Source organism: Scyliorhinus canicula, chromosome 2, assembly GCF_902713615.1.
Source record: "Scyliorhinus canicula chromosome 2, sScyCan1.1, whole genome shotgun sequence".
NCBI classification, from domain to species: Eukaryota; Metazoa; Chordata; class Chondrichthyes; order Carcharhiniformes; family Scyliorhinidae; genus Scyliorhinus; species Scyliorhinus canicula.
The window spans coordinates 78,061,826-78,082,990 of NC_052147.1; positions in this window are offsets into that span (position 1 = coordinate 78,061,826).

Genomic DNA, 21,165 nt, shown 5'->3' on the forward strand with positions numbered 1-21,165 from the left:
CAACTCTGCGTGCCACACAGCCATTTCACGCTTGAAGGAATGGTAAGTGTCTGCAGGCGGGATGTCTTGAGAGAAAGTCCCATCTCCAAATTGGCTGACAGCCCTCCAGTCACTGCAGTGACAAAACAGCAGTGACTGAAGAGGGATTTCATGAGGACACCTGAAACTAAGTCCGGCCACCAGAGGCCGAGGTTATGGGGCCGCAGGGCGGGAAAGATGAGGAAGTCCTGGGGCGGATGCTGTGGTGATATGCATATGGGCGATATCACAGTTGGATGGTGTGTGACCTCCAACCAGTAGGTGGCGGCTGGTCATGTGACCTGTGACTCCGCTATAAAGGGAGACACATTCGGCCATCTTCAGAAGAAGATTGAGAGGGTAATAAGACATACAAGTGAATGGTCAGTGCGAGGTGTAAGTTCCAGAGGAGTAATAAGCAGTCTCCACGATAATGTGCTCTGTATTAGATTGCTATCTTACCACAAGAGACTCAATAAAAGGTTCTGGTTTGGACAAGTTGACGTGTTTGGTGAGTTACTTCATAAAGTACAAAGGACCAAACACAATAGGCGCGAAGGGGGAAATCGGGGTCTTAAGGGAGGGACCTATGGGAGGGAAAGGTCCGGAGGCTACTGGATCCTAATTCAACTTCAGAATAGGGCTTCTGATGAAGGCGCAAATACCCCTCCCTGCCTGAGATCTAAGTCCATTAATTTTCGTGCTTCACCCAAGCAAGGTCAATCCTTCTGTCAGTCTAACATAGAACATAGAACAGTACAGCACAGAACAGGCCCTTCGGCCTTCGATGTTGTGCCGAGCAATGATCACCCTACTCAAACCCACATATCCACCCTATACCCGTAACCCAACAACCCCCCCCTTAACCTTTAGGACACTACGGGCAATTTAGCATGGCCAATCCACCTAACCCGCACATCTTTGGACTGTGGGAGGAAACCGGAGCACCCAGAGGAAACCCACGCACACACGGGGAGGACGTGCAGATTCCGCACAGACAGTGACCCAGCCGGGAATCGAACCTGGGACCCTGGAGCTGTGAAGCATTTATGCTAACCACCATGCTACCGTGCTGCCCACAATTGAGGCATCGTGGGAAACAGCCCTTAAGTGGCCAATTAGTGGCTCAATTGGGGCAAGGATGTGCTTCCCATCTGAGGGCTCACCTGCCACTGTGCAAAATCACTGTGTGGTCGGGGTGGGTATGTACCTGGAGGGACTCCAGTTCTTTCAATTTCATGGTGTCCGCTCCCCCACCCCACTTAAAAACGCACTGGTGGGGGAGCCTGAAATTCGGACCATAGTTTCATATAGAAACAAATGTCACTCCTTCAGTTGCTCATAAGCAGTTGGGGCTTGAGTACCTTTTTAATTATTTAGTGTAATGGTTGGGAATTCATAGAATGATTCTTAAGAATAAAAGCAATGGGCGGGATTCTGTGATCCTGAGGCTAAATGTTGACGCCATCGTAAACGCCGTCGCGATTCTCAACGTCATCAACATGCCCTCAGGAGCAGAAATTCTGACCCCTACAGGGGGCCAGCATTGGAGCGACCCACGCCGCTCCAGCTGCCGATCCCTGGCGTCAGGTGGGTGCCGTGAGCTGCGCATGCGCAGTGGCACTGGCGCCAAAGTGCGCATGCGCAGTGGCTCCCTTCTCCGCGCCGACCCCGACGCAACATGGCATAGGGCTACAAGGGCGGCGCAGAACAAAAGAGGCCCCCAGCCCGAGAGGCTGGCCCGCTGATTGGTAAGCCCCGATCGCGGGCCAGGCCACAGCAGAGGCCCCCCCCCCCGGGATCGGACGCCTCCCCCACCACCAGGCCGCCCCCGGATGCAACCATGCCGAGGTCCCGCCAGGTAAGAGCTGGTGTGAACGGCGCCGGCAGGACTCGGCTTTTTTGGCGTGGCCACTCGGCCCATCCCGAGCCGAGAATCGCCGGGGGGGGGGGGGTGGCCCTGTAGAGCAGACCCCGATGGGGCCAATGGCGCCGATTCTCTGCTCTCCGGAGAATTGGCGGACTGGCGTCGGGGTGGCGTAGTGCGATTTGCGCCGGTCCGATCTTCCGGCCCGGCGTTGGGGTGAGAGAATTCCGCCTAATGACTTAAGTACTGAAGCTTGAAGTATTTTCTGGTTTGTTGGCATTGCTATATTCCCGGCGTGACATTATTACCTCCACCAGTGATTTCCTGCGAGGGTAATATTTATATCCGTTTGCTAGTCTATTCATCTGTAAACAATATGGGCGCAATCCTACGGTCATGCTGTCCCGGAAAAGCAGCTCGCCACGGTGCAGCGTGGCTGTTGAAAGTCGGTAGACCCTGCTCCCAGGATCTACCCGGCTCACAAGGCCTTGCGAGATTCAGCGCGATTTTGTGAGACGTTGCAAGGTGAATCCCACCCACAATGGGCGTGAACACTTTTGGGCAGATTTGCATTTTAGAGCGAGGCAGTTAGCCTTACTCTAATGTGCAGATTCCCGCAGTACCTGAGGCTTTGACATTCAACCCCTTTGCCTCAGAGACCTTGGGTGAGTGTCATAGATGTTTACAGCATGGAAACACACCCTTCAACCCCGCTTATCCATGCCGCCCAGTTTCCATCATCAGGGGCTGGTTTAGCTCACCAGGCTAAATCGCTGGCTTTTAAAGCAGACCAAGCATGCCAGCAGCACGGATCGATTCCCGTACCAGCCTCCCCGGACAGGCGCCGGAATGTGGCGACTAGGGGCTTTTCACAGTAACTTCATTGAAGCCTACTCGTGACAATAGGCGATTTTCATTTAATTTTTCATTTCATTTCATCATTAAGCTAGTCCCACTTGCCCGCATTTGGCCCATACCCTCCCTGCCCATGCAACTGCCTAACTGATTTTTAAAGGAAAAAATTGTACCCACCCCTACCAATGCCTCTGACAGCTCGTTCCAGACACTCACCACCTTCTGTGTGAAAAAAATTCCCCTCTGGTCTCTTTTGTATCTCCCTCTCTCACACCTTAAACCTCTAGACGGGAATGGGACAACTCATCGCCGCCGACTCATCGCCAGCCCAACTCATCGCCAGCCAACTCATCGCCAGCCCAACTCATCGCCAGCCCAATAAAAACAGTACAGTCAACAGACTTCTTAACAGCGCTCTGGAGTGAATGGAATCTATTTAAACCAAGAGACTTCTTAACAGCGCTCTGGAGTGAATGGAATCTATTTAAACAATTTAAACCTATAGAAAACAAAGGACATTTTAACATATTTTGGTCAGTTGACTGTTTACTGTCGGGCTCTATTGAAATAGACGCTGTTAATTGTAAGTTACTGTTTTTTGTATTGTGTTTTCCGTCCGTCTCTGGTTAAATACAATCGTTTTTATATTGGGCACTTTTTAAATAGAGTCAATTTACTGAAGCCGGGAATAGAACTTGGGACCCTGGAGCTGTGAAGCAATTGTGCTAACCACTGTGCTACCGTGCTGCCCACTCGTGGGTTGTTTGATCGAGAATGTTGTTGATTATTTTAGAATGTTGTGGATTGTCTCTCCTGGTGTGGTACAATTTGTCACAGCTGTTAAAATGCGAGGAGAGTTTTCAAAGCAGATTGTTGAATATGGATTCACCTGAAATCGCCAAAGTGAGATGAAGGCTTTTAATAAAAATATTTCTGCTTCAGCTTCAAAGCATCACCAGGCAGTAAAATGCCTCAAACAAAAGCTGCAGAATTGTAGTAGCATTGCGTTAATACAGCTTGGTGGATGTATGGACTACTGAGTGTCCATTTCACTTATTACACAGTGTATGTCTGGTCTCACAGGCCTGTCATTAGTAAAGGACCAGATTTGTAGTGGTGAATATGAGCATGCCCCCAGCCACATAGGTGAATATCTGGGATTCAAAAGATCAGAAATGAAGGAGAACAGCAATGACAGGTGGTTGTAGGCCTCAAGGAGGTTTCAGCCAAGGAGATGTGAAGGACCATGGAGGGATTTGAAAACAAGGATGTCTTGTTAAAATCAGGGCTTTGGATTCCACCCTGTATGGTCAATAGCAACAAAAGTGGGCTGGTGTAGGGTCCAATTATCAATGTGCCCCTGTGGGACCACAATGGTAACTGATGGCAAAGTCTGCATCATTTCACACTAGAATATTACACTTGGCTCTTGTGCAGTTGAGCACAGCAAGTGTAAGTGATCCCAAGGGTGGACTGGCTGTAGCCATCTAAGATGGCCACCTGCAAAGGATCATGGGAATTATGGCCAACACAGGACTCAGACAGATACAGTGCCTATGTGTATCTGAAACACAGGTAACCAGACCTGATCGAAACCTGATCGTTTGCATTTTAATGGCCCATTTTCCAAGGACAATAGAACTCCAATCAATCAACCGGTACAGCCACAGACTGATCGGCGCCATTCCCCTTACTCAGAAAACACAACTGCCAAGGTCAATGACCGCTAAGGACCCGCCCAGTCACCAAGGCACCTGCCCCTTTATTGGCCGAAATCAAAGAGAGTGATCAGAGCCCTGTCGAACTATTGGTCCAAGGTTAAGGACCGCCCCAAAGATCGTGAAATCCCAGAGGATAAAATAGGACACAGCCATGTGTTCTGTCTCGTTTGGATCCTGCCTGTGCCAGTCCAATTGCAGAAGGAACAGCCAGCTAAGTTCAAGGCCAATGATCACTACCTGACAGATTAGCCCAGCAGAGACAGAGCCGCTTTCTTCGAACCAGCCAAGTGAAATCCAGATAAAGGCCTTATCCATTTGCACAGTGCCGGTCGCCCTGAAGTTAAGTATAGGTTATTGTAGCTGATAGGTGTAGTTTAACTCGTAGTAGTTATTCTGTTTGCATGTTGAGGTAACTCTTGTGTATGTAAATAAACCATCTTTTGAACTAGCTAACTGGTTGTGTAGTCATTTGATCGATATAAGGGAAGGCTTGTGGTTCACTAAGATAAATAGAAATACCCACAGTATTGGCGACGCTGTTGGGTGGGAAAAACACCAACATGGCCAAGTGGGAAATCAAGAGTTTTCTTAAGTTATACTGTGAATGGTTTCATATATCTATATGGTATGAATTTGGTAATGCTTCGCAATGTGTCTGTAGTCTTTGATTAAACACACTATCCATTTTCTTTGTCATCCAGCTGGATGAGGCTACCTTCATCTGGTCCTATTCTTGTCTATTTAGCCAGAGAATCAACTGCAATGGCTTCCCTTCCTGCTTCTGTGCTATTACGACTGGTGGCAGCAAAGATCTATACTTTATTTCCTCCTATTTCTCATCTGTTTGCTCCCTCTGAAAAAACTTTACAACACCATCATTTCTCCTGACCCCCTCGACCATTGCTAAATTACCTTTTTGTTCTATTCTTGCTGCTCTCGTCAATAAATAGTTGATCTTAGATGTCTGTTTTGTGTATGTTTGTTTATTTTGGATGTGTATTTCTTTAGCACAGTGGGCTAAACAGTTGGCTTGTAATGCTGAACAAGGCCAGCAGTGTGGGTTCAATTCCCGTACCGGCCTCCCCGAACAGGCGCTGGAATATGGTGACTCGGGGCTTTTCACAGTAACTTCATTGAAGCCTGCTTGTGACAATAAGCGATTATTATTATTATTTATTCTCTCATTGGCTGGGAACTTGCCCCTTCCTCCATTGTCCTCTCTGTGCCTGGGGTTATGGGTGCAGCATTTGGAAAGAACATAATTGAAGGAATTTTTAAAAATGTGTTCATGGGATGTGGGTGTCGCTGGCTGGGTCAGCCCTTATCGCCCACCCCTGAGGGAACACTTAAGAGCCAACCACATTGCTGCAAATCTAGATTGACATGTAGGCCTGACCAGATAAGGCAAGGTAAGATTTCCTTCCTTAAATTACATTAGTGAACCAGATGGGTTTTTATGGCAATCGACAATTAGACTTTTTAATTCTAGATTTTTATTTATTGAATTCACATTTCACTCTCTGCTGTGACGTGATTTGAACCCGGATCCCAGAGCATTACCCTGGGCCTCTGGATTAATAGTCCAGCAGGATTTCCTACTACACCACTGCCTATGGGGCAGTAATATGTATAAAAAGCACTGAAAATATATGTATAAACCGACATTGATGGTCATTGACTGTGAAAGTAAAATGGATTTTGAAAAAAATAATATTGTGTTTGCTAGATTTTAAATATAATCTTTAGGGATTTATAGTCATATGTCAGGAACCAACATCACTGCTGAAAGGAGCGTGATTGAATTTCAGCAATTGAATGAAAATAAAAATAAGATGTAGGTGTTGCTGGCCAGGCCAGGATATACTGCCCCTCCCTAATTTCCCTCGAGAAGGTGGTGGTGAGTTGGCTTCTTGAATCGCTGCAGTTCATGTGGTGTGAGCACACCCACGGCTTTTGTATTGATTTATTGCTGTGTTAGAAGATTCGTGTAGAAGATTGTTGTTTAGGCGGGCAGCATGGTCGGCACGGGCTTGGAGGGCCGAAGGGCCTGTTCCTGTGTTGTACTTTTCTTTGTTCTTTGTTCTTTGTTAAGTGCAATGATCATCAATCGGGCTGAATTTTAACTGAGAAACAGGCAGATTTAAGTTCAATGAGGGGCTTCAAATAGCAGAGATTCAGTTCCTGACACAAACCCACTCCCTTTCTACCTATTTCCGGCTTTAACTGAAGCCAGGCGATGGTAGGACATGTTGGAACTTAAACTAGCGCAATGGGCCTGGCGAGGCTCGGTGTCATTCTGCTGTTAATATCTAACTGCTGGTGGTCAGGTTTCTGAGAACCTGGCAGCCTCCTCGTGATGAGAATTTAGTTGGACTATCACTTCTCTCCTGGATCCAGGTGCCTGCCTGAGAAACCTCCGATGCAGACACTCCACCACCCCATTGCACCCAATTCTGGAAAATTCCACCTTTTGTACTCCGTGCATCGGCTAATAAAACCAAGTATCCAATAGTTTTTATTTTATTATGCAGATCATTCAGTAAAGCACAGGCAGGATATATGTACTGCACCAATAGTGCTTTATATATTAAAGACAACAGTTGCCGTAATGTGGTAGCTTGGCAGAGTAGAGTAGGATGGAGGTGATTGCACTGAAAGAGTCACCAGAATGTTGCCTGGAATGGAACATTTAAGTTATGAACAGTTATGAAGAGAGGTTGGATAGGCTTGGGTTGTTTTCACTGGAGCAGAGAAGACTGAGGGGTGACCTGATTGTGGTGTACAGGATTATGAGGGGCATGGACAGGGTGGATAGGGAGCAACTGTTCCCCTTAGTTGAAGGGTCAGTTATGAGGGGACACAAGTTCAAAGTGAGGGGTGGGGGAGGTTCGGGGGGATTTGAGGAAAACTCTTTTACCCAGGGAGTGTTGATGGTCTGGAATGCACTGCCTGGGAGGATGGTAGAGGCAGATTGCCTCACATACTTGATTCAACCTGTCCCCATCATCTTTACAGGAAATTTGTTCCTGACTCCAACCACCCTTTGAGTGAAAAAGTATTTCCTCACATCATTTCTACGTTTTTTTTTACCTATTATTCTGAATCTGCGCTCTCCAGTTCTTGATGTACCCTCGAGAGGGAACAGTTTCTCACTATTTACCCTGTCCATACCCCTCGGATCCTGAATACCTCTACCAAGTTTTATCTCAGTCTCCTTTTCTTCAAGGAAAACAGACCCAACCTCTGCAATCTATCCTCACAGCTAGAGCTCTTTATCCCTCGATAGCCCTTGTCAACTCTTGCCTCCAAAAGCCTCCACATCCTCCTCCCAATTGCTCCCATCTAGTTGAACCTCTAATCTTTTACCCCCTCACCCACCTGCAACCCCTCAACTCTCTGCATGGACTTACCTGCCGCTGCTACCATCCAATTCTCCACCTGAATGAAGGCCCAACTGTTCATCAAGCTGAACCTCCAGATGGAGAACAGATTATTGATATCACCAAGGTGGTGCGTGAGGGAATCCTAAATGTTTGGTTCATCCTGATTTTTAGACTGACCCATTTCCTGTGAGTCAAATCACTGAAAATTATGCCCATTACCGATTGTTTTTAGTGAATGGGAACATTTTCCCAATCGCATTTTTAAAAACATTCTTACATGTGATGTGGGCATCATTGGAAAGGCTGACAATTGTTGCCCATCCTTAATTGCCCATGAGGGGGCAGTTAAGAGTCAACCACATTACTGTGTGTCTGGAGCCACATGTAGGCCTGAACAGGTGAGGACGGCAGATTTCACTCCCTGAGAGAAACCAGATGGGTTTTTACAAATTTGATAGTTTCGTGATGATTATTATCAACACCAGCTTTCAATTCCAATTCATTAATTGACTTTAAATTTCACCAGCCGCCATGATGCAACCAGAGTATTAGACTGGGCCTCTGGATTGCTAATCCAGTGACATTACCACTATGTGAACTAGGGTTTGCACCTAATAGAATTGGTAAGACTGAATGACGTGGATTCACTTATATAGATATTGAGCACGATCAAATGGCCACGCTGTGCCCGAAAAGCAGCGCCCTGCAGTGCAATGTGGCCAATAGAAGCCAGGGAACCCCACCCCTGGGATCTACCTGGTTCCTCACGACACCTCACGAGATCTAATGCGATCCTGTGCGATGTTGCAATGTAAATCACACCCATTGTAGGCGAGATCACTTTTTTGGCAAATCTGCATATTAGAGTGAGGCAGGTAGTCTCACTTCAATACGCAGTTTCCCAAGGTGTTGGGATTTATCCCCTTTCGTCGGAGACCTTGGGCAAGTGCCATTCAGTATTGGTCTCCACAAAGGGGGACCAGACGGAATGGCACACATGGGGGGCCCCAGGTACCTACCCTTTGGGCAGGGTGGTACCCTGGTACTGCTGATGCCAGCCTGGTACTGCAGTGGCTATTCTGCAGCCAGGAATCATCTGTAGCCTCTGGATGCCGCTTTTAAAGTTTGCAGCAGGCCGCCACTGGACATGGCGTCCGCTGCGCCTGCCTGCCCCTTCTGGCCATGCTCACCCAACGTGGACACGATTCACGCTGGCTAGTATCGGATTTTATTGGACTCGGGCGAGACCAGTATTGACGGCCACCTCCGGATCTGCCTGCCAATTGCACAAGCCAAGCATGAAATTAATTCTACTCTGTAGCTCCGATATAGTTGTTGCAATACCAAAGAAATCCAAGAACTCTGTTTGCTTTGCATTATATCTGCTGCATGTGACCCCTCCCTCTCATTGAACAACCAATATTTAACCAAGTGTGACATCAAGGTCCCCAGAATAACTGTAGTCAATGGAATTGGGGAAAACTCTCCACTGGTTGGAGTCATACCCAACACAAAAGAAGATGTTTGTGATTGCTGGAAGTCAATCATCTCAGTCCTGGGACATCACTACAGGAGTTCTTTGGCATAATCTTTATTGTCACAAGTCGGCTTACATTTACACTGCAATGAAGTTACTGTGAAAATCCCCTAGTCACCACACTCCGTCGAGTGTTCGGGTACACTGAGGGAGAATTCAGAATGTCCAATTCGCCTAACAGCACTTCTTTCTTTTATACTCTGTGCTTTGGCTCATGAAGCAAGGATTCCTGTGTCTTTTTAGGCACCTTATCAGCCTGCCCTGCTCTTTCACAGATCTATGGACATTCTCACCAAGGTCTCTCACTTCCTCTACATCACTCAGCTTCCTGCCATTTATTTTGTATTCCTTTGCCTCATACTTGCCTGGGTTGAGTTCCATTTGCCAGTTTTCTGCCCACCTGACAGGTCCATTAATATCTTCTGAGGCCCAACCATCTTCAACCGCTGCACCAATGACCTTCCCTCCATCATAAGATCAGAAGTAGAGATGTTCGCAGATGATTGCACAATGTTTAGCATCGTTCACAAGTCGGGAAAATCACCTCCCAACTCCACAACGCTTGTTCACAATCTACAAGGCACAAGTCAGGAATGTGATAGATTTCTCTGAACTTGCAGCTCCAACAACATTCAAGAATCTTGACATGTTCCAGGACAAAGCAGCCCGCTTGATTGGCACCCCATCCACAACCTTAAACATCCACTCCCTCCGCTACTGATCTACAGTCGCAGGAGTGCGTACCGTCTACAAGAGACATTGCAGCAACACACCAAGGCTCCTTCGACAGCACCTTCCAAACCTGCGACCTCTACCACCACAAAGGACAAGGGCAGCAGATGCATGAGAACACCACAACTCCAAGCCACACACCATCCTGACTTGGAAATATATCATCGTTCCTTCACTGTCGCTGGGTCAAAATTCTGGAATTCCCTCCCGAACAGCACTGTGGTAGGAGCAGCAGAGGTTCAAGAAGGCAGCTCACCTCCACCTTCTCAAGGGCAATTAGGATGGGCAATAAATGCTGGCATAGGCAGCAATGCCCACACCCTGTGAAAGAATTAAAACAATTATAATTGTTTTGCAACAATATATTTAATTTCACAGAATCCTTACAGTACAGAAGGAGCCTATCAAGTCTGCACTGACCCTCTGAAAGAGCCTACTACCTAGGCCCAATCCCACACCATATCCCTGTAGCCCCATAAGGCCACCTAACCTTTGGTTACTTAGGGGCAATTTAGCATGGCCAATCCATCCACCCTGCACATCTTTGGACTGTGGGAGGAAGCCAGGGCACCTGGAGGAAACCCACGCAGACACGAGGAGAATGTACAAACTCCACACAGACAGTGACCAAGGTTGGAATCAAACCTGGATCCCTGGGGCAGTGAGGCAGTAGTGCTCACCACTGTGCCGTCCCAATTTAAAAGAAAAATTCACAGGAGTTATTTTGTGCAGGCCAGGTAGAATCAAGTCCCTCTACTGTGTACACACATCAGAGTGCAGATTACACTGATTTAACCAGAACCTTTGTTAAGTTACTTTTTAAAAATAAATTTAGAGTACCCAATTAATTTTTTCCAATTAAGGGGCAATTTAGCATGGACAATCCACCTACCTTGCACATAGAACATAGAACATAGAACAGGCCCTTCGACCCTCGATGTTGTGCCGAGCAATGATCACGCTACTCAAACCCACATATCCACCCTGTACCCGTAACCCAACAACCCCCCCCCCCCATTAACCTTACCTTTTAGGACACTACGGGCAATTTAGCATGGCCAATCCACCTAACCCGCACATCTTTGGACTGTGGGAGGAAACCGGAGCACCCGGAGGAAACCCACGCACACACGGGGAGGACGTGCAGACTCCGCACAGACAGTGACCCAGCCGGGAATCGAACCTGGGATCCTGGAGCTGTGAAGCATTTATATGCTAACCACCATGCTGCCCAACATCTTTGGGTTGTGGGGGCAAAACCTATGCAAACACAGGGAGAATGTGCAAACTCCACACAGACAGTGACCCAGAGCCGGGATCGAACCTGGGACCTCAGCGCCGTGAGGCAACAGGGCTAACACCACGGCGCCACCATGCTGCCCTTTGTTAAGTTACTTTAACTGAACGATTAAAGCACAGGATACATTTTAAATTATCTCAATTGTATTATCTGCACCAGTTTGTGCTTGACAATCAGCCATAATCACTGGATCAAGTTGACTGCAAAGGTGACCCAATTTTCCTCAAAAGATATCCTGTATTGAACTAGCATTCCTAATTTGCAAAGGATACAACTGGATATGAAAGTATGTTTTCTTGAAGTTTCTATAACTTTCACTTGCCTGGGTTTAATTAGCAAGCATGACTACCAGCTCGAAACTCATTAAAGGCTGTTAATGCATTTACAATTTAAAAGAAATTAAGATTTATGTTGGACATGTAGCGTTATCATCAAATACTTAATATGGGGGAGGGTGTATGGAAGCTTAAAATAGTAAAAACGCATCTTCTCATTCATACCTCAAAGCTTTCCAACTAGTGGACTTAATGAGAAATAGGAATGGTGTGCGCATGACTGGTCAAGTGGAATGAGTAAATTAGGATTTGCATTATTACAGTAAACAAGTAGGCACTAATTTCAGGAGCAGCTTCGCAAGTGTAGCAAACCTAATTATCGAAAAGCTTCATTCAGAACTCATTCTGCTGAGCAGAATGTTAAAGGGATCGCATGTGATAAATCTCAGCTCTTGTAAAGGTGATGACAATCTCTCCTGATAGATATGAAAGAAAGATCTAGGATAGTTAGTCACCAGGTCCTTTGATACACAGGCAATACGCTGGGAATAGAACATAGAACAGTACAGCACAGTACAGGCCCTTCGGCCCACAATGTTGTGCCACCCATTTATCCTAATCTAAGATCAACCTAACCTACACCCCTTCAATTTACTGCTGTCCATGTGCCTGTCCCAAGAGTCGCCTCAAAGTCCCTATGTCCCACACCACGGCCAATTGGGGGTGGAGCATCGGGGAAGTGCTGGGTGATGTCCTGGGGCCGTCCATACGGCATGTGGCGTACTCCTCGAGTGTGGCGTTTTAGGGGGTGGAGCATTGGAAAAACGGTGCCCCCTCTGATTCCAGCATAAATATGGATTTTCCGGCCGATCGCCAAACGCGATTTCGCCGATCGGAGAATCCAGCCTATTATGGGCCAGGGTTTAGAGAACCCCAAAGTACATCATGGAGTTCACCTGACCCACAACTTTTAATAGATTGTGGTTATGGGGAGCACAAGGGCCCATTTTGCAGGTGTGATGTAACAGAGCTAAAGTATGTTTAAAACAAAATAATGTTTATTCTATCAATCCAGTGAACATTTTATAAACAAACAGTAAACAATTTATCAAGAAGCAATGTCTTGAGATTTTACTCATTGGGTTGGGTTTGAGGTTTCTTGTGATGGGTGGGGGGGGGGGGGGGGGGGGGGTGTGGGGTGTGGGGGGGGAAGTGAAATAATTTCAGAACTTTAAATCTGTGGTGACAAATAGAATAATGGAATTGTAAAGTGATGATGAGTGGCCTGCTTCTATGCTGTAAATTTTCAATGTTTCCCGTTTTGATCAAATATTCAAAGATTCCTAGAATTTACAGTGCAGAAGGAGCCCATTCGGCCCGTTGATTCTACACCGGCCCTTGAAAGAGCACCCTACTTAAGCCCAAACCTCCACCCTATCCCCGTAACCCAGTAACTCCACCTAACCGTTGGACACTAAGGGGCAATTTAGCATGGTCAATCCACCTAACCCGCTCATTTTTGAACTGTGGCAGGAAACCGGTGCACCCTGAGGAAATCCACGGAGACACGGGGAGAACGTGCAGATTCTGCACAAGACAGTGACCAAAGCCGGGAATCGAACACGGGTTCTTGGTGCTGTGAAGCAACAGTGCTAACCACTATGCTATCATGCCGCCCGAATGTTATTGCTAACATTGCCAACATTTACAAAATCCTATTTCAATCAATAATTCGTACTCACATTTCAGATTAGTCAGGGCATACCTATTATGATTGTATAAGGCCTAGTTGTTGAGGATGAGTATGCATTTTTGTGAAAGTTTGAGTACCAGTGGTAAGTTGGTAAATGCAAGGTGTGATTCTGAACCGCACAAACCCCAGAAAGCCCCATTTGATTCTCATTCTTGTGTTGGGCTAATGGATCTCATCTGAGGAAATTATAATAATACTAAAATAGCCCTTAGCATCTCTGGGCTAGGGCAGGCAAAAATTGGATGGTTGCATTCTTTATCACCAATGGCTCCTGCTGGAAAGTGTACAAATGTTACCATCAGCAGACAATGGAAGCTCAGCTGTGATGGTTCCATGATCCAATAGCTTGCCAATGCTAACTGATTGGCAAATGGGGTCACATGGAAAATTATCTGAAATCTGGCAGGCCTTCTAGTCTTTTCAAGGAGGAGGTAAAAGATTGGTCAGTGGGATGGCATGATGTTGTTAAAATGATGTAAACAACAATCTGTCCAAATGGATTTTGTAAGCATGTTGTGGGTTCATTTATTTAGACTCGGCACATGAGAACATTTGTACAAAAGGTAGAAACCTTGAAGACATCAGCAGCAGAGCTGTGCATGTATTCTTCTCATAGGCAAAAGTGAAACTAAGACTGGATCACCTGATACACGTCCCTTCTCGTGATGTGATGCTGCAATTATTTTATTTTTTTTAAAATAAGGGGCAATTTAGCGTGGCCAATCCATCTACACTGCACACCCCGGGCCGTGGGGGTGAAACCCACGCAAACACGGGGAGAATGTGCAAACTCCACATGGACAGTGACCCAGAGCCGGGATCGAACCTGGCACCTCAGCGCCGTGAGGCAGCAGTGCTAACCCACTGCGCTACCGTGCTTGATGCTGCAATTTTAAGGCATATTACAACATCCCCCTTTAAAAAAAAAACACTTGCCCCCTTCCAAAGAAGTATAACTATTTACAAAACATGCTCATGTCTAGATACCACTACCTAAGCGTATAAAACTGATGAATTTGTGCAGAATTTTACGCTGCCTGGCACACTTGCACCTGACCCATAAGCGCATGAAATCATGCTAAAAAGCATTAAGCACGCATTCCAATGTCATCATGTGCCTGATATTTCCGTTGGTGGGCGCAAACGCAGATTGGATGTGTGCCCGACAACAATTAGCAAGCTCATCTAGATGATTAAAAGTGGTATTGACCAGAATATTACATTGCCCGTGTGATTTTTAGGACAGCACATGGACAACATGGGCAGGAAACCAATCCTTTTTTTTCATCCAAGGATGGGATAAATGGGGCTGGAGCAAAGGCAGGCTGAGTTGTTAGGAGTTTTTGGAGGTCGATGAGGGTTTGGTTTGGAGCATTCTGAGCTTTTTCACTGCATTCTTTAGAGGTTTGTGTAGCTAATGAAATGAAATGTGGAGCTTTCAGGACATTGCAGTCTCGTGACATCTGAGATTTGTATCCCTCTGGAACCCTCCATGTATGTGTCAGCCTCATTTGCATCTCTGCAGATGGGTATTGTCCCAACTGTAAATATGACAATTCTATAACTGCTTTTCTATTGTGCACATCTTCTCTTGCAATTTTAAAAGTTGCTGTTTAGTTTCTGAGAGAGGAGAATGGGTAAACAGCAGACACTGGCCTGCCAAACATGAACTCTGCCAGTGATGGAATAGCTGTGCTTAAAGGTGTCACTCTCAGATGTACACCAAATAAACTGAAAATCGGACTTGAAGTAGTGCATGACAGTTGGCATTAAGGTAGCACAGTGGTTAGCCCTGTTGCTTCACAGCGCCAGGTTCACCCGTTCGATTCCCGGCTTGAGTCACTGTCTGTGCGGAGTCTGCATGTTATCCCTGTGTCTGCGTGGGTTTCCTCTGGGTGCTCTAGTTTCCTCCCACAAGTCCCAAAAGACATGCTTGTTCGGTGAAATGGGCATTCTGAATTTTCCCTCGGTCTTCCCGAACAGGGGCCGGACTGTGGCGACTAGGGGATTTTCACAATAACTTCATTGCAGTGTTAATGTAAGCCTAATTGTGACAATAAAGATTATTATTATTGTGCTTGACATATTGTGCGATTGTCGAATGATGGGGTACATTGTTAAGTAGTTGACAATGACAATGAAGTTTGTGCCATGGGTACGAAAGAGGTTGGATGTAATTTTGGACTGAGGATGAGTAGAAACCTCATTTGGAATCAATGGTTCTTACTGTTGACTTGGCACATGCTGTTGACATGCCACCCATGTCTTCACAACAACTTCAATGTCATTGTTCTTACCTGGCGACCAATAGGCTGTCTTTCTTTTACGTTTTCTCATCTGATTTATGCCCATATGTGAATGATGAAGTTTATGAAGAATATAAGGTTGCAAAGAATCTAGTATGGTGAACTGCCTGCCATTAAAAATGATTCTGTAAGGCCAACATGATCGTATATGTTCATGGACATGCTGCATTGCATCAGGCCATCTTTCAGTGATGGTTTGCCATAGCGTCTGTAGTGTGGAATATTTCACTGTTTCTTCTTGTAACTTCTAGGATTGCGTTGCGCAAAATGTTCGCAGATTAATTGACGGACTTGCATTCTCTTGTAGGTGTAACGTTTCAGCTCCCTAAGCTGCCAATTTTGTCAAAATTCTGGATATTTCAATGTTAGGTCATGAACTGAGGTGGTGGAGCAGTTTCTCAGGTTCATCTTCCATATGAGGTCTGGCTGATTCCATGGATTGTCATTAGTGTGAGCTCATAGTACATGGTAGGCCTACAACCTCCAGGCCTTTCATTTCCATGATGTGGAACATCTATGACACCCAGAAGTGTTGTACTTCCACTCCAGAACAATGGATCCGGCACATGGGATTAGTGAACTGTTGTATGCTGAAAATTGTGCAATAGTAGGTCTCACCATGGCCTTCCATGTCTGTGGATACAGGTATTTTAGAATTCACAGATGTAGTCTGTTGCCACTCACCCGCCTGTCAATCTTGGAAAAGAATGAGTTAGTTCCCAACTTTCTTAGATCAGATAATTTTAATATTGCAAACACTTTGGATGGTGTTCTCTTACTATAAATTTAGAGTAACCAATTTTTTTCCAATTAAGGGGCAATTTAGCATGGCCAATTTGCCTACCCTGCATATCTTTTTCGGATGTTGGGGTGAGACCCATGCAGATGTGGGGAGAATGTGCAAACTCCACAAGGACAGTGACCGGGGCCGGGATCAAATCCGGGTCCTCGGCGACGTGAGGCAGCAGTGCTAACCACTGCCCCACTTTGGATGCTGTGATGGCATCAATGTTTTCCATGCGATTGATGGCGGGAGACGTGTTTACAGCTCATCGTCTTCTTGTGCACATCATCGTCATTTTCTGGTTCGTCACCTTCATCAAAGTAGGTCTTTGATGCTATATGCTTTCGGTTTATCTAGCAGCTCTTTCTGTAGTATTCCCATGGGAGTGGATGTGATCAGCAAATCAGCAATTCTGCCTGATAGTTGGGCCTGAAAAATCACATTATGTACCCTTTTCTCTGTGACTGCTGATGAAGTGTCTATGGATTCTGCAAGCTGTTTTCCAAATGGCAGGAATTCTAGCCAATGAAAACGGAAGTTTAACCTGATTCTCAACCAGTCTTCCAATGTAGTCCATATCTTTAGGGGACCATTCAGCTCTTTTGTAGTTAATCCTGATGTGTTCAGCCTATGTAGATCGTTGTTCCCAATTGCTAGGTGAATCTTTATGGCTTGCTTGTCTGGTCCAGAAACCATAGTTCTGTACACTGTTTAAACATTTTGAATTCTGATAGTAGGTCAGCTCTTTATTTGAGCACTATTTCACTATGTCTTCCAAGCTCTTCTGCGCAGTCAACACCCTGCATTTGCAACACTGCCCGCTGCTGTGATTTCATAGTAGTCTGAGCAAAACATCACAGATCACCACATGTCACGTAGTACAATCTAAAGCCATTCACCATGTCGTACCTGTACTTAATCTTGCTGCCACACTGTTTGACCACCACTGAGCATCATGTTGTGTTGTTATAATGATATAAGCACCAATCACTCATAAGCAATCGTGTAAACACACAGTGAGTTTATTTATTTAGTCTCGGCACATGAGGGCATTTTTACAAAGGTCGAAACATCAGCAGCAGAGAAATGTTCTGCTCACAAGCAAAAGTGAAACTAAGACTAGATCTCATGACACACTTCCCTTCCAGTGATGTCAAGTTGCCATTCCTTAAAGGCAAATAACAGCAGGTGGGAATGTATTGATAATGAATTTATCACTGTCTTTAAAATCCCTGATACAACAGTCACCAAATACGGAAGAAATTTGGGGCTGAAGATGTTTATTCATAAAGAGAAGTGAAATGAGGGTATGTAAAAAGTCTTCTCACTAAAGTAGCCGTGTCAATTAGTGATAGAGAATTTATCATAGGATTGCAACAACTGTAACTTGAGCTGCCTCTTAGTTAGTGGAAAGCTGTTAACACCATGACCTATATTTTCAATCTAATAAGTGTTCCACAGTCAGAGATAAGTAGTTTATCCATTTGCTGGATCCAAATGTAATGTGTTCATGGTCTGTTAATGACTTGAACAATTTACTCCCTCTATCTCACCAGCAGATCCAAATGGTAATGCTCAGCTGATTTTTGAAGTGAAGTAATACAGAATAAATACAGCAGTCCTTCAGGAACAGGTACCAAACAGCTTCTCAGTCACTGCACCGTGTACCAGTGCTCAAGTGCTCGGCTTATACACTTCCAAACATTTCTTGGCCCAGAGGGAAACTCTCCAGCTTCCCTAATCTTCCAATTTAGGTAAGTCAGCTTGAGCTGTACATTCACAGTGAGGTTTCCAGTCTCTAGCTAGCAGCCAGTCGACTTGTATATTTTTGTTCAGGCTCCATCGTGCAGTTAAATAGGAAACCTTGTGCAGGGACTTGCCTGTTTCTTGTTCTGTAAACCTCCTGGATTGGCTATCCCTATCTATTAGCTTTTCTGCTCTAATTCAAAATCCTCAAGGAATGACTTGCTCTTACTTTCAAAGTTTGGATCCCTTCAAAGGCTGAACTGCCTCTTCAAAAATGATCAATTACAGAGGCTCATCCTTACGTCATGAGGCCAGGAGATACGTTCCTATGGTAACACAGGCTCTAAAGCATAGCCTTAATGTTTGTTGCTGGGGAAAGAACTTGGATGCCTCTGAAAAGACGACTCTCTGGCCAGAGATTTCTGGATTTCTTTTTTCCGGAAATGGCATTTTACAAATAGGCTTACTGAAGAAAAGCACAAAAGGTAGAATCTGATGAAGCAGAACAATTTAATATGCACCAGTAATGTCTTAGTTTCTCACCATACATTAAAAAGACAGCTTAAACCATAGAGGAGTTGATGAATACTGATAAAATATTTATAAAGGGCAGGAAAGAGTAACCTCCTGCAACAAAATTAGAGCTTGATATCCATCCTAATTGACAAAAGACTCATGGCTTTTTTTTTTAAGTGTATGACAATTCCTTTTTAAAAATATAATTTGGCGTAGCAACAGATTGCAGTTGGAAGCAATTGTACTCAAGAAGAATGTTGCACCAATTTACTTCTGACCGTTGCTCAGAACACAGGAAGGCTGAAAGAGATTGAATTGGGAGTAGTCAGAGATTCCCCCTTGGTGGGAAGCATGCCCCAAGAATCCTAGTTGGTTGATAGCAATTAATTCTGCATTTAAAGTCATTCTAGTAAAGGCACTGACAGAATTCCACAGGTATGAGATATAAATTGGGTAGCTTTGTCACCATCATTCTGTGCAGATCTTTTATACTGATGGAGTTGGCTGAAATGTAGCTGCACAGAGGCAGTGCTCTGCGGCATGGTGTCACAGTAGTCAGCACTGCTAGTTCACAGCGGCAGGGCCCCAGGTTCAATTCCGGCCTCGGTGACTGTCTGTTTGGAGTCTGCACATTCTCCCCGTGTCTGCGTGGGTTTCCTCCGGGTGCTCCCGTTTCCTCCCACAGCCCAAAGTTGTGCAGTTTAGGTGGATTGGCCATGCTAAATTGCCCCTTAGTGTTCAACAAAAAGGTTAGGTGGGGATACTGAGTTATGGGGATATGGTGGGGCGTGGGTTTAAGTAGGGCAAACTTTCCAAGGGCTGGTGCAGACTCGATCGGCGGAATGACCTCCTTCTGCATGATTCTATGAAAGCTCTTGAGTAGCAAAGAAGCCCAATTATCAGCTCATTCCCTGATTCCGAAAGCTGTGACTTTTGAGTTTGTGACTGATCCTTCCCTCAATTTTACCTCCCAGAAAATAGCTTTTCTTGTCCAAAATTAAATCTACTTTGCAATAACGTTGTGTGCACATTCACACCTATTTGGCACCAGGAGTAATCCAGATAGTTGGTTCAACTATATTGTTACAAAAGACTCATTCATTTTATCACTGAAAATCTTATTCATGCCCAGGAGTGAAGCAAAGTGAATCTCAGAGATTATAATCTAAAGCATTTTAGACATGTTTATCTGAGAAAGTCACTTTCATTCAATTGTTAAAGAGTATTTTTAGTATCAATATGGGTTCATTAAACTTTTGGAACAAGAACTGAAGGCAAAAGAAATGAGGATAATAAAAGGTTAGTACTCAATAGATTAGCAACAATAGAATAGAACATTTGTCTTTGGTTTTATATGTTCTCAAAACAACTGAAACCAGAATGGAAGCAGGTCTTTGTTTAGTAATAGATCTAGGAATGCAATAATTAGCGTAACCAGATTAAAACTTTTCAAAGTAAACTGCGAATAAACTGCAATTACAAATGTAAAATGGCAAACAGTGAGTAACCATCGCAGCCCCAGCGAGTCTGCTGAAAGACTTGTTTTGGCTGCAAGATTTTTAATAAAATATAATTGCAAGTGGCAAAAGATAGATTCTGTTGATAGAACAGTTTATGCCTCATCATGAAACTTACAAAATGGTTCCCCAGCACGGAGAACACTACACGACTGTTGAAAATAATGAAAATGAGCCTGCAGCAACAAGACCATTGATGCAGAAAGACAAGCCCCTAGTGGCAGAACAATTTCACTACTGCGGTGATTCAGAAAAGCAGATACTTACCGTCACACTTGTTGCAATAATAAGAGGTCTTATAACACCAGGTCAAAGTCCAATAAGTTTATTTGGAATCACTAGCTTTTGGAGTGTAGCTCCTTCAACCCGATGAAGGAGCAATGCTCTGAAAGCTAGTGATTCCAAATAAAGCTGTTCTACTTTAACCTGGTGTTGTAAGACTTCTTACTGTGCCCACCCCAGTCCAACGCCGGCATCTCCACTTCATTGTTGCAATAGGCAGACAAACATTCAAATTCCATTTTCCAGTCAAACAGCAGTAATTTTCTAGGTCCAATGGAGATGACAGCAATGTTTCGCCAGTAATGATGAAATGTAGGAACCTACCACACATAACTGAGTAGATAAATACCAATAAATGAATTCATCGAACAATTGTTTGACAAGATAGTTCAGTGGCAAAGGTTCTGAATGTAAAATACTTTGTGATAACTCTTGTCTGCACTCCAGGTGTGAGAATTCAGCAGCAAGGAGCGGTGCTAGCTAGAATTGTTAACATTGAATCAAACGTGAAGATTAAAGAACACTTTTTGGGATCTTTCAAAGTTAATACTAGTCGCTCTGGAACTCAACATT